The following is a 14254-nucleotide window of genomic DNA, read 5'->3' as shown; positions in this document are numbered from 1 at the left end:
CATTTGCACAAGTGGGTATTGACACCAAGGTCTTGGAGCTTATTGATGAGTTTTGAGGGGATGATGGTATTGAATGCTGAGTTGTAGTCAATAAAGAGCATCCTTATGTCTGCATCTTTTCTGTCCAGATGTTCCAAGATTGAGTGAAGAGCCAATGAGATGGCATCTGCTGTAGACCTGTTGCTCCGTTAGGCAAACTGGAGTGGATCCAAATTGCCTCTCAGGCAGGAGTAATAGAATTAGTTAGTAAGTCTGCAGGTGTTGATTGCACAATTCAGGCTCTCACTGGAAAGGTAATGAGTACTTTTTAAAGGACTCTTTTGCTGCTGCAACAGAATATCTTTGTCTTTTTACTACCTAGTTACCATATTCTTCAGTAGTTAATTGAAGGACATTTCTGTCCATCATGTGTTTTTCTGGCCAATGGAAAAAAATCCAGAACAGAATCTAATCTGTAAAAATTAATGTTTCACAAGCCTTTGAAAAGTACATTTGTCACTTGGATAGATTACATTCAACTGAGTGAATATCTACCTAGCATATTCAGTACATCCACCTATAAAGATAATTGTGTATAGGTGCTACTTCTCTATTGCACAAATCAAATGTGGAGAGCAACTTTTCAGTGATCACAATTTCCAGAGTGGATTATACACTACTTGTAATAATATTCTTAGTACTGTGATGTAAAAGTGGTTAAATAACTTCATTTAATTTGTAATGTGAAACATGAAAATAAAAATTAATCAAATTTAATTTGAGGTACTTTTATGCTTCATTATATTGAATATCCCAAATTTAAGACTGTATGTTTTATTTTTGTTTAAATACAACCATATTCGTCAATTACTTTTAAATGCTCTTTGTTATGGTACTTAAGCCCTGGGTCCATTACAACGAAAGTATGGTCGCACCTGATATGCTTGTTCTCAATAAAGACAAACTCAGTGTGGGTTTACATTAGAACAGTTCATTACTGAACCGCTGCCCAACCCTGTACATGCACAACCAGGTCACCATTGTAGCTTCCTGTTTTGGTAAACCCCTCGCATTGTTCTCTGGGAACTGAAGTTCCTTATTACACACATGTGCAGTGGCATGCTAAAGTTTGGGCAACCCTTGTCAAAATTTCTGCTACTGTGAATAGTTAAGCAAGTAGAAGATGAACTGATCTTCAAAAGTCATGAAGTTAAAGATGAAACATTCTTTTCAACATTTTAAGCAAGATTAGTGTATTTTTTTTGTACAATTTTAGAGTGAAAAAAGGGAAAGGAGCACCATGCAAAAGTTTGGCTATCCCAAGAGATTTGAGCTCTCAGATAACTTTTACCAAATTCTCAGACCTTAATTAGCTTGTTAGAGCTATGGCTTACTCACAGCCATTGTTAGGAAAGGCCAGGTGATGCAAATCTCAAAGCTTTATAAATACCCTGACTCCTCAAACTTTGTCCCAACAATCAGCAGCCACGGGCTCCTCTAAGCAGCTGCCTAGCATTCTGAAAATTAAAATAAATGATGCCCACAAAGCAGGAGAAGGCTATAAGATAGCAAAGCATTTTCAGGTAGCAGTTTCCTCAGTTCATAATGTAATTAAGAGATGGCAGTTAACAGGAATGGTGGAGGTCCTGTTGAGGTCTGGAAGACCAAGAAAACTTTCCAAGAGAACTGCTTGTAGGATTGCTAGAAAAGCAAATCAAAACCCCTGTTTGACTGCAAAAGACCTTCAGGAAGATTTAGCAGATTCTGGAGCGGTGGTGCACTGTTCTACTGTGCAACGACACCTGCACAAATTTGACCTTCATGGAAGAGTCATCAGAAGAAAACCTTTCCTGTGTCCTCACCACAAAATTCAGTATCAGAAGTTTGCAAAGGAACATCTAAAAAAGCCTGATGCATTTTGGAAATAAGTCCTGTGGACTGATGCAGTTAAAATAGAATTTTTTGGCCGCAATGAGCAAAGGTATGTTTGGAGAACAAAAGGATGCAGAATTTTATGAAAAGAACACCTCTCCAACTGTTAAGCATGGGGTGGATCGATCACGCTTTGAGCTTGTGTTGCAGCCAGTCACATGGGGAACATTTCATTGGTAGAGAGAAGAATGAATTCAATTAAATACCAGCAAATTCTGGAAGCAAACATCACACCATCTGTAAAAAAGCTGAAGATGAAAAGAGGATGGCTTCTACAACAAGACAATGATCCTAAGCACACCTCAAAATCCACAATGGACTACCTCAAGAGGCACAAGCTGAAGGTTTTGCCATGGCCCTCACAGTCCCCGACTTAACCATCATCAAAATTCTGTGAATAGACCTCAAAAGAGCAGTGCATGCAAGACGGCCCAAGAATCTCACAGAACTAGAAGCCTTTTGCAAGGAAGAATGGGCAAAAATCCCCCAAACAAGAATTGAAAGGCTCTTAGCTGGCTACAGAAAGCATTTACAAGCTGTGATACTTGCCAAAGGGGGTGTTACTAAGTACTGGCCACACTGGGTGCCCAAACTTTTGCTTTGGGCCCTTTTTCCATTTTTTTTATTTTGAAAATGTAAAAGATGGAAATAAAAAAGTAATCTTGCTTAAAATATTAAAGAAATGTGTCATCTTTAACTTTGTCTTTTGGAAATCAGGTCATCTTTTACTCGCTTAGCTATTCACAGTAACAGTAATTTTGACCAGGGGGGCCCAGACTTCTGCATGCCACTGTAATAACATTGCACCTGTACTTTACTTATTTGGCAATTTAGAGGGAGAAGGTCCTTCCATCCCCTTGAGACACGCCTCCCCACTAACACCCTATAACCCCGATTTAACCCTAATCAATAATTGGGCAATCTACAATGACCAATTGACCTACCCTGTGTGTTTTTGCACTGAGAGAAAACCAGGGCACATGGGGAAGACCCATTCATTCCGCAGGGAGGATGAACAGACATTCCTTACAGAATAGTTCCAAAATTGAACTCCAAACTGTGAAATGGCATGGGCTATAATGCGCTGTGCTAACCACAGCACTACCATGGCACTCACTTTCTCAGAAGTTTGCAAATGTTTAGAATGTCACCTAAAATTGTGACAAGCTTCAATAGATGCAAAATGGCACCAATCAACCATGGCAACATTCTGCAGGCATCATACAATACTTCTAAATATACCTCTTTTGAATCACTCACACTGCAATCTGAAGCGTATAATTTCCCTTTAAACAGGAATCTCACCTGGTCCCTCAACACCAGCTCCATAGCCAAGAAAGCCCAACAGCATCTCTACTTTCTGTGAAGGCTGAGAAAAGTCCATCTTCCACCCCCCACCCTCACTGCATTCTACAGAGGATATACTAAGAGTATCCTGAGCAGCTTCCTGAGCAGCTGCATTACAGCCTGGCTCAGAAATTGCACCATCTCGGATCATAAGACCCTGCAGCGGATAGTGAGTTCAGCTGAAGGGATCATCGAGGTCTCCCTTCTCACCATTACAGACATTTAGACCACATGCTGCATCCGCAAAGTTTAAAAAAAATGAGGAGTCATTGTGAAGGACCCCTCATACAAAATGTTCTCCCTCCTGCCATCTGGCAAAAGGTACCGAAGCATTCGGGCTCTCACGACAAGACTGTGCAAGCCATTAGACGCCTCAATTCCCAGAGCCTAGACTCACACACTCTCACACACAGGGACAGGGACGTGGCAGGAAAACGAACCCAAGTGCAGGACTCCAACGCGGAGGCAGGATCAGGAGGCAGAATCTCCATAGCAAATGTAGAATCAGGACCAGGCTGAGTCAGGACCTGGGAGACTTCGTTTACGAAGTGATACGGGGTTGAAGACTTGGAGCAAGGTTCCTCTCTCTCTGAAAGTCAACCAACAATCTGGCAAGGGCTGACCGGAGCTGTCGGAGACTTATCCTCTGGTGGCTAATGGAAACCAGGTGCTGGTGATTGAGAGGAATTGGGAAAGATTGGGAATCAAATGTGGAGATTAAGGACCAATTATGGAGGACAGGGAAAAGGTGGGGAATGCCAGCCAGAACCATGACACACACACCTGAACACCACTCCACTCCCTTTGCAATTTTTGCTCATTTCTTTCTCAATTCCTGCTAAAACATTGTTCACATTTACTCTTACATCATTTATTATATTGTAATTTGCCCTTTACTGTGCCTATTGTCTTGTTTATTAATTATTGTACTGTCTTGCACTGTTTTGTTCACTTTATGTAGTTCCGTGTAGGTCTGAAGTCTAATGCAGTTTTGTGTTGTTTCATGTAGCACCATGGTCCTGGAGTAACGTTGTTTCGTTTTTACTGTGTACTGTACCAGCAGTTATAGTAGAAATAACAATAAAAGCAACTTGACTTGACTTGTATTTTTAAATCAACTTGATGAACAAGAGATTTCACAATCTTATGAAGGACTCAGCAGATTTAACTCTCAAGCAAGCAGGTACAGCACCCGTAAGTAGTTAAAGGTTCTTTGCCATGGCAGAAATGAGGTGAGGGAAGGGGGGTCTCCAAGCCAGGCTGAAAACAAAGGAATGAGGCATCTACCCAGCATCTTGTTAGCAAAGGTGCAGTCTCTGGAGAGAAAAACTGAGGACCTGAACACAAAGTTGCTGTAACAGAGAGAAATCAGAGACTGTTGTATTCTATGTGTCATTGAGACGTGGCTTACTCCCAGCAAGCAAAGAAAAGACGATCTGATTCGAAGGCTTTTTGATTCACAGGCTGGACTGAGCCGCTGATACAGAAAAGGCAAAAGGTAGAGGTGTGTGCTTCATGGTAAACTCACCTTGGTGCTCCAATGTGGCAGTTTCGTCGGACTCATGTTCCCCCAACCTTGAGCACATAAGGGTCAAATGCTATCTGTTCTATTTACCTAGGGAGTTCTCCTCCATAATCCTGGATTTACATTCCAGCAGCAGCTGACTATAATCAAGTACCTGAGATACTGCATGACGCCATCACCAAACAAGAAACCGTCTACCCTGATGCATTTCATATCATAGTTAGGGACTTCAACCAGGCTTGTATGAAGAATACCCTGCCCAATTACCATCAGCAAAGAACCTGTAGCACCAGAGGTCCCAACACACTTGACCACTGCTATACTAAGACAAGGAATGTCTATCATTCCACGCTCAGACTGCATTTCAGGAAATCTGATCACTTAGCTGTCCTTTTCCTACCTACGTACAGGCAGAGGCTAAAGAGCAAAGTTCTAGAGATTAGAACAACAAAGAGGTGGTTGCAGAAGGCAGAGGAATGGCTACGCAATTGCTTCGAGTTGGCAGACTGGGCCATGTTCAAAGACTCATCTGTGCATCTGAATGAATACACCACAATGTCAAGGACTTTATAAAAATAGTCATAGATGAGTGTGTCCCCTTAAAATCATTCAGGGTCTTCCCCTACCAGAAGCCCTGGATGAACCATGGGATTCACAATCTGCTGGAAGCCAGATCAAATCTGTGACCAAGAAGCTTACAAAAGATCCAGGTCCAATCTCTGGAAAGCCATCTCACAGGCAAAGTGGTAATTCCAGACTAAATTTGAATCAACGAAGAATGCTTGATAGTTGTGACAGGACTTGAATGCTATCAACTCTTTTAAATTCAGTAACATTGCTGACAACAGGGCTTCACTTTCAGATCAGCTCAATGCCTTCTATGCTCACTTTGACTGTCAAAACATGGAGTAACCATCACAAATTCACTCAACCCCCAATGATGCTGTGATTCAGTCTCTGAGTCAGATGTGCGAGCAGCCTGCTGGAGCGTGAACCCATGAAATGAGCTGGCCTGGTGAGGTGCCTGGTTGAGTACTAAAGGCCTGTGCTGATTAACTGGCTGGAGTATTCACTGAGATCTTTAACCTCTCACTTCAGTCTGAGGTACCCACCTGCTTCAGGCAGACTTAAATTATATTGGTGCTTAAGAAGAACGTGTATCCTGCCTCAATGATTATTGTCCTGTTGCACGTGCATTCACTGTATTTTGAGAGGTTGGTGATGGAACGTATAAACCCCAGCCTGAGAGATGACTTGAATCCACTCCAATTCGCATACTAGAGCAACAGGTCCACAGCAGATGCCACCTCTTTGGCTCTTCACTCAATCCTGGAACATTTGGACAACAAAGATGCATACATCAGGATGTTCTTTATCAAATACAGCTCTGCATTCAATTCCATCACTCCTTCAAAGCTAATCAATAATCTTCAAGACCTTGGCCTCAATACCTCCTTGTGCAATTGAATCCTCGATTTTCTTACCTGCAGACCCCAGTCAATTTGTATTGGCAACAATATCTCCTCCACAATCTCCATCAGCACAGGTGTGCCACAAGGCTGTGTGCTTAGCCCCCTGCTCTAATCACTTTACACATATGACTGTGTGTCTAAGCACAACTACAATGCCATATTCAAGCTGCTGACAACACCCCTGCTGTGGACCAAATCAAAAGTGGTGATGAATCAGCATGTAAGAGGAAGACTGAAAATCTGGCTGAGTGGTGTCATAACAACAACCTCTTACTCAATGACAACAAGGCCAGGGAGCTGATTATTGACTTCAGGAGGAGGGAACCAGAGGTCCATAAGCCAGTCCTCATCAGAGGATCAGAGATGGAGAGGGTTAACAACTTTAAATGCCCAGCAAACATCAGGCTCTTGAATCAAAGGGAATAACTTCACTCAACTTCATTTGCCCCATCATTGAAATGTTCCCAAACCTATTCACTCACTTTCAAGGACTCTTCATCTCCTGTTCTTGATATTTATTGTTTATTTATTTATTTATTATCATCATTTCTTTCTTTTTGTATTTGCACAATTTATTGTCTTTTGCATGCTGGTTGAAGGCCCAAGTTGGTGCAGTCTTTCATTGGTTCTGTTATGGTTATTCTATTATGAATTTAGTGAGTATGCCTAGAAGAAAATGAATTTCAGGACTGTATATGGTGACATATATGTACTTTGATAATAAATTTATTATGAACTTTGAACTTAGATGCATGGTGGAGAGTATACTGACAAGTTGTGTGGAAATTTCAGTAAGGCAAAGATAGCCTGGGGCAGTTGTAGTCAAACAAAACCTTTGAGGTGAGACCATTAGATACACCACTGCTTACTACAGACAAGGTAGACAGCAGCAGTGTGCTCTCAAGCCAAATGAATGAAGGAGGCTTTCCAGAAAAGTTTTCCTAAAATATAGTATCCCTTTACATAATTGGCAGTGGCAGAGACAGACAAGGTAACAGAAGAGTATGTACTATACCTAACAACTGAGGCTCTATTATCTTTACTAACTTCAAAATATCATCCAATGTTTGCTTCAAGTTTCCATTGACTATAGTGCCTCTATCGTGAATGATGATTGATCTTCTAAGGAATCAAACACATACAATTTATAATAATCAATATCTATAACTGATAAGCCAATTCTGTATAAAAATAGCAGTTTTCTGTTCAGACTTCAGAAGAGTGTAGGTGATAGGATCCATGCTGTTCTCCTTGTACACAAGTAAAATTTTAAAAATGGTTGAGTCGTAAGAGCAACTGTGTTCAGGACCCAGCTATTTTACTTTATTATTGGCGAAAATAAGTACTTCAACAGTTGCATTATGACCTGGTATGGAAACACCAATGCACTTGAATAGAAAAGCCTACAAAAAGTAGTGGATACGGCCCAGTCCATCATAGAAAAAGTCCTTCTACCAGTGAGCACATCTACAAGAAGCACTGCGCAAGAAAGCAGCGTCCGCCCTCAAGGACCTCCACCATTTTGGCCATGCCCTCTTCTTGTTGCTGCCATCAGGAAGGAGGTACAAGAGCCTCAGAACCCACACCACCAGGTTCAGGAACAGTTATTACCCCTCAACCATCAGGCTCTTGAACCAGAGGGGATAATTTCAATCACCCCAACACTGAACTGATTCCACAACCAATGGACTCACTTTCAAGGACTCTTCAAATCATGTTTTACTTATTGAGTTATTATTTTTTCTCTTTTTGTATGGCATAATTTGTTCTCTATTGCAAATAGGTTGTTCATCTTTATTGTGTGCCGATTTTCATTGCTTCTATTGTGTTTTTTTTTTTATTTATTGTGAATGCCTATGAGAAAATTAATCTCAAGGTAATATATGGTGACATAAATGTACTTTGGTAATAAATTTATTTTGAACTCTGTAAATCTTTCATTGACTTTCCATATTTAACAATGATTCTTAAGACCTTTTAAGATCATGGTTCTTTGAATAGTGAAGGCAAGAAGCTTATTTCTTGTACTACTTTAATTTAAAACTGAATGAATCTACTATCACCTACTTTGGAAGGCTTGGTTTATAACCTCAGTTCCTGCAGGAATATGAAAGCAAGCTTAAATCTTCTTAATGTTGTACCCACCTTAAGTGCTGCCTCTGAAGGAGAGGTAATGCCCTCTCCTCGTGTAGTTGTGAAGAATGTTCAAACACAGAACAGTTCTAATCTCTTCTTTCCTTGTTTTTTCTTATATTTGTTTTCCTGTGATTAATTCAAAATCCACTGACAAACAGGAGAAGAAAATAAGTAGAATGAAGAAAATTCACCCATGTTTCAACACTCAGTTTTATGCAGAAAAGATGTTGTGTTGGCTTTTATGTTGTATCTTCTAAAATGCCTTTGGAAAGGCTGACCTAATGACAGAAAGGTTCCCTATCAGGTAAAAAGGGAAAATTCTGCTCTCAGGAGATCCGAGAAAATTTGATTCAAATAGTCCAGGACTTACATACATTTCAAAAGAGCTGGAATCTCATGGGAAATGCAAACAAAAATTATTGAGTACATTTATATTCCTCATTAATGGAAGGCTTTGTAGAAGATGTCATTATAATTTATATCAAAGGCAGTGTCTATTTCCCAGTTGCTTTTCTCTTTGTGCATTGCAGTGATCAATAAAACAGACGCCAAAGTGGAACTCCAACTGAGATAGCTTGTCAGACTTCGAGAGAAACGTGATCAAACGACTTTGATGAAGTGTAGGATATTTGAACATCACTATATATTATCAGAATTACTTCCCTAGTTATATTTGGCTCTTATGGAGATAAGTGAAAAATTGAGAAGCATAAATGAACATTTTTTTTCACAACAGACAAAACTGATGGAGCTCAGTAAAAAAGAGGGCTATAGATAAGCCTAGTAATCTCTAAGGTAGGGACATGTTCAGCACAACTTTGTGGGCCGAGGGGACTGTATTGTGCTGTAGGTTTTCTATGTTTCTAACAGGCTTCTTGGAGCCATTTCCTAACTACTTTCATTTCATTTGGGAAGGTTTAGAAATCCCTAGAATTGGTTTACTTAATTAGTCACAAAGATTTCTGAATATCCTGAGCTTGTGAAGGAGAAATTTAAATGGAGATCTTTCCACATAGTACAATTAAGCAATCCAGCAATCAAAACACTCAAAATGCTGGAGGAACTCAGCAAGTCAGGCTGTGGGGAATAAACAGTTAACATTTCAGGTTCAGACCCTTCACCTGGGTCTTCCATTGATGGTTCCTGACTTGTTGAGTTCCTCCAGCATTTTACGTGTGTTGCTCAAGATTTCCAGCATCTGCAGAATCTCGTGTGTTTAAAACCAGTATCGTTCATACTGTGGCTGAATCAGTCACAGTGAATGATTCGTTGCTGAATGTTAAGTCATGCTGAAATAGAACACATTGATCAAGTCTTCTCCTTCACTTGATGCAGAATCCGTCTGTGTACACCGCATTGAAGTCGAGAATTAACTCATGCAGTTCCCTTCAGAAATTAGCCGAAAGCACCTGGTTCTCTCTTCTGTGGAGAGTTTCTGGATGATAACAACGCTTTCCATGTCATTATGCAATCATGGAGTGATGCCAAAACAGGTCTTTCCAATGAAGCAGCTGCAAAGCTTTGAGAGCTGCTTCAGCTCGGGCAGCTCTCAAATGCACTGATCACTTCTCACAGAAACATTTTTAAAAAACGACAAAATCAGTTCAAATCAATTCAAACTCCTATAATCATTCAGACTTACTATTTTTAAAACAATAATAAAATTTGAAAACAACCATAAATAATAATCAATAAATTCAAGTAATTAAAAGAATCTAACCTATATAATATTTACCCATCAGAACACTTTGCCATTGAAATAGATAGAAAATCGAGAAAACAAGTAGGCTGTGTGTATTGGTTGCCCAACATACACTGGCAGGGATTGTTGCAACTCTACATGCCCTCATTTATCTCTGGGAGCAGAAATCCCAAAGTTGGCTGAGTTTAAGTGAGAGAGTAACGACAGGCTCAACATTTCACTGCAAATTCTGGGCAATGGAGGAACAAAGCAGAGAAAGCACGCCATGCCCTTTGGCCCACAAAATACAATTTTCCAATTATCCGATCCCATTTTATTCTCCTCACATTCCACACAAAGGGCATTGAACAGTGGCCAAACAGCCGACTAACCCACACATCCCTGGGGTTCAGGAGGAAGCCTAAGCACCCAAAGGAGTCCCTGTGGCCACAGGCAACACGTACAAACAGAGAACAGGATTGAACTGGAGTTGCTGCTAGATGCTCACTCTGGGCAGTTTATCTTTTACTATTTGTCCATTGATGTATCCTCGCCTTGTGCCAAAATTTCAAGGAGTTTATCAAATCATTCAGTTTCAAATTGCTTGTGTATTACATTGGAGTAATTTGACACCAAAATAAAAAAAATCAATTTTAACATCTACCCACCACATATCACCGTCTGTAAAATTATTTATCAGCTTGAGACTGCATATTTAATCCAAGTGACAGATAATCTTCACCCTCTTTGAAGCTGATTGATACTCTTACTAACTTCATTGTTAGTCTAATCCCATTTTTGCTCAGGGGGCTGTTCCATTGCATGAGTCCAAATTTAAGAAGCATTGTCACACACATGAACCATAGAACATAGAACCATAGAATATTACAGCACAGAAACAGGCCTTTTGGCCCTTCTTGGCTGTGCCAAACCATTTTTCTGCCGAGTCCCACTGACCTGCACCTGGCCCATATCCCTCCATACACCTCTCATTCATGTACCTGTCCAAGTTTTTCTTAAATGTTAAAAGTGAGTCCGCATTTACCACTTCATTTGGCAGCTCATTCCACACTCCCACCACTCTCTGTGTGAAGAAGCACCCCCCCCCCCCAATGTTTGCTTTAAACATTTCCCCCTTCACCCTTAACCCATGTCCTCTGGTCTTTTTCTCCCCTAGCCTCAGTGGAAAAAGCCTGCTTGCATTCATTCTATCTATACCCATCATAATTTTATATATCTCTATCAAATCTCCCCTCATTCTTCTACGCTCCAGGGAATAGTTAACAGACAAGATAAGATTAGATTAGAAAAAAACATCTTCTTGTATAATTTCCTTCTGACCCATGTTCTTTGGGCCTTCTCAAAGCTTCTAAACCCACCTGCATCTCTTTCCTGCCCTCACAACATCAGCAGTACAATCACACCCACTGGTACATCTTTTGCCAGGAACCATTCCCTGTGGGGTTTGACCCATCCAAAATTCTTTCATGATCATACCCTGATACTGGGATAAAATCAAACTAGTTACTTAGTCTTTCATTTATTAAGATTATGAGTTTGACTCCAGCTCTCAAAACCTGTATACCCAATGTTTTATTTCTCACACCCTGCATCTCGTGCTCACCAACTACATCTGGAACTTCTCAACTCATTATCAGTGTTGAACAATTTCCTCTTGTGCCACGCTGGGAACTGTTAAACCAATAAGACAGGACACAACTCTGATGAACGAGGAAAATGAGACAGCACAGAAACAGGTCCTTCAGCCCATGATATCTGTGCCAAGCATGATCCCAAATTAAGCTAATCCCTTCTGCCTGCACGGAACCATATCCCTCCACTCCCTGCCTGTTCATGTGCCTACCTGAAAGCCTCCTGAACACCATTTTCATTTCTAAGCCTCTTGAACGGTACTATCACATGATGTCAGGAGACTTCTGTGGCTCTTTTGTGTCATGTCTCTCAATAACTTACTTATCTGGTCTAAGCTGCAAAACAGAACAGAAATCAGAAAAAGAACATCAATATCTTGAAACTCCAGTACTGCAAAGACTAGGCCAGTGTTAGTACTGGACTTGCTTTGGAATTTAGTGGATGACTTGGGAAAGATAGCAGGAGAAATTCAAAAGCAACAACTGTGACCCAAGCCATTGTCAAAATGACATTAGTGAAGTAACAAAGTAATTAAATGTCTGTAAGCGCTTAACATTCTGCTCTGAGAGAGCCCTTTTTCCCTAAACTGTGGTTTCAATACTATTTACAGTACAATTCCATAGCTAATCTTTGAGCTAAGGCATAATTCAAAAATATGCTCAGGGCACATTAAATTTCATTTTTCATTTCAATGCATAAATAAGAACAACTTTGCATAGACATGCAATTGAATTTTAAACTGAAATTAAACAATGGTATTCAACCAAACTGCTTTCTTTTTGTCAAATATGCAGCAGTACTATATTTCTACAAAATGTAGTACTGTGAAATGCCATCTATTTAGCTTAATGATCAAAAAGCCAGTCAAAAATAAACAATTTTGCTGAAAATTATTATTGGAATGATTGTTTCAAAATAGAATCTGGTAAGTGTTCATTTGCACAAGCACGACAAGTGAATTCTTATTCCTTCCCAAAAATAACGTAGACATTTTCTTTCCCATTATGCCATGTACTTACTAAAACCCTGCCTAGTTAGATTGCAGTAGGAAAGATGACATTTTCAATGGCAGCTTGGCACCAGCAACAAATGGTTGACATTTGCAGTACATTTGCAATCCCATCATTTTTAATAGCATGCTGCAAGGGTCAGAATTATTAACAGAGCCTGGAAGCTGGTCATAACAGATGTTTTTTGAACTGATAATCTAAATGCAATTTTCAAACATAGCAGTCGAAATACAGCAATAGCAACATTTAAAGTCAATGATTTATTTAAAGAGAATTCAATGAAATCAGCACATTTTAATAAGCTATTTGTTAACTCGTCAGCACCCATCCCTCCCCACCAATTTTATCCTCAGCATACCTCTTCCAAAAGATTTATGCAGTGTTTGTTTCAAAATGAAGACATTATCCTCATTGTCAAAGCTGCACTGCAGTGCCTGCAGGGATGTGTGTAAAGCCAACCCCACCAGTTATACAGAAGGTTTTCCATGAGTACTCGCAGGTAAGTAAACAAGAGCAACACTGAGTTAACTCACATTACTATTGTTTCCCTTTTGGGGGAACAAGTGAGTCATACACAGCATCTTCCCACAGCTGCAAGTCACAGGCGGCAACATCTCGTTATGTGGTACAACGTACAGAGCTTTCAGCAGCCCAGCCCATAATGGTCATGTTTCTTTCCACTGTTAGTTCTCAATATTTTTTACCTAAAAGCTTGGACAAGGAATCCGCCGCTCCACCTGCATTGCTTTAAAGACAAGAGCAAGACAATGGTGAGTTAAGAGCAGAATCTCCAAATGCCAGAGTTTCTGTTAAGAAAGGTGCATAGTACAGAAAGGCTTAGAGAGCATCTCAGGGCTCATCTGGACCAAACAAACAGTGGAACTGAGGTCTCTGCTTACATGGAACCAAGAGCCTGGTTTATTTGGAAGAATACACAGCTTTAAGAACATGGATTTCATTCAATACTCAGGCCCATATAAACTCTTCAATGTAGTTAGCATCTTGTAACATTTTTGTAACAATATATTCTATCCATGTTCATAACTACCTTCATTCATGTCCATGAACATGTCCCTATCTTAAATAGACACGAATTACATTTGTGTTTTGCCAGCCATGCATCACCTTCAGTGACTTACAGACTAAGAAGCTCTGCTGTCACATTCACTCTCGCAGTTATCTAACATAGTTTCTTGCATATTCGGGTAAAAGAATTCATGATTTTTTCCCCCAAATATCTCCAGTACCATCTATTGTTATGTTCATTTAACCTGCATTTTGCATGGCAATGTGGTTTATGATATTTATTTCCTGTGGGCAGGAGGTATCGTAATTACAAAATAGACACAGCAGTAAAAAAATCGAATGTAAATAGGTCAACAATAATGGATTTGTTTTATTATATTGTATCATCATGGTACACTAGCCTAGTTGTAGAACACTGGGACCAATTTTTCAAGTCCTCACATATAAAATTAAGTCATGAGAATGTGACTTTCCAATCAATTATTATTTTGCA

The sequence above is a fragment of the Hemitrygon akajei genome, chromosome 17 (genome assembly GCF_048418815.1).
Source record: "Hemitrygon akajei chromosome 17, sHemAka1.3, whole genome shotgun sequence".
Classification (NCBI taxonomy): domain Eukaryota; kingdom Metazoa; phylum Chordata; class Chondrichthyes; order Myliobatiformes; family Dasyatidae; genus Hemitrygon; species Hemitrygon akajei.
This window is presented reverse-complemented; position numbering follows the sequence as displayed.